Raw genomic sequence first — 988 nt, 5'->3', positions numbered from 1 at the left:
TAAGAACATTTATCATGGCGTGGTCTCGGCATTTCTCCCCGCACATAGTAGTCCCTGCCGTGCGCCGCGATGCGGAAATCCGACGGCACCACGTCGCCCACCTCGTCCCGATCTAACCAAGCACCCCCTCAGCCCTTGTTCGGTTGCGTGCGAATCCGAGTGGATTGAAGGGGTTTGAGGGGGATTTAAACCTCTTGTAAGTCAAAATACAAATCAATCCTTGCCAATCCCCTTCAATCCTCTTGGGGAGAGGATTAACCGAACAAGCCCTCACCGAGGACGGCTACCTACAGGTCAGCGTTGGCGACGAGGATCCGCAGCTTGCTCCCGGCGTGGATGCGGTTCCGTTTCTTTTCTGAAGAAAAGAATTGGTCATGGTTCTGTTCCTTTTTAGAGGATTTCAGAGGACAAGAAGAGCAACACTGGCAAAAAACAGCTACGGCCTTCCCGCTGAAGCCAACCTCCCAGAACGCGTGCCTCCCTTCGCCCCCGCTGCTGGTGTGCTTCGGTTTTTAGTCCCACCTCGCCCAGCCGAGGAGCATCGAGAGGAAGAGCTGGCTACAAGAGGAGGGCGAGGTGCAACCTTGTTCCTTACTTACCTGGACGGGGTCGACGGGCGATCAACAAGGCCCGTGGCCTGGGTCAATGGCCCACATTGCACTTGGTGGGTGCGTCGGCCCATCATCTCCACAAGTGGGAGAATGAACGTCATAATTTGTGATAGAGGGGGTACGCGTTCGCGCGGCCCCTGCCAATCCTTTGAAATTTAATCTTGGTCCTTGCCAGACCTGGCCTGCTTACTAAGTCTGGTGTTACAATGCAGTGCTCCTAGTCTGGTTCATCTGTTGAATAGAACAGACAGCAGTTTCTTCAGGCAGTGTGTTCTTTGAACAGAGAACAAAATTCAGCAATTGCTGGATGGTTCTGATCCAAGTTTCTCTTGGCAACCAAATATATGCATCTTTGCTTGTATATTCTGGTGCTCTTT

The 988-nt window shown here is 52.6% G+C and overlaps 1 non-coding gene across 1 annotated transcript; it reads left to right on the top strand.

The window, feature by feature from the left end:
- Window positions 1–591: 591 nt before the first annotated feature.
- On the top strand, window positions 592–752 carry LOC119304441. Its single transcript, XR_005148269.1, has one exon. It is a non-coding gene; the product is annotated as a U1 spliceosomal RNA (small nuclear RNA).
- Window positions 753–988: the final 236 nt, after the last annotated feature.

Source organism: Triticum dicoccoides, chromosome 5A (genome assembly GCF_002162155.2).
Source record: "Triticum dicoccoides isolate Atlit2015 ecotype Zavitan chromosome 5A, WEW_v2.0, whole genome shotgun sequence".
NCBI classification, from domain to species: Eukaryota; Viridiplantae; Streptophyta; class Magnoliopsida; order Poales; family Poaceae; genus Triticum; species Triticum dicoccoides.
The sequence above is the reverse complement of the archived record's forward strand: the minus strand, read 5'-3'. Positions and strand labels throughout refer to the sequence as shown.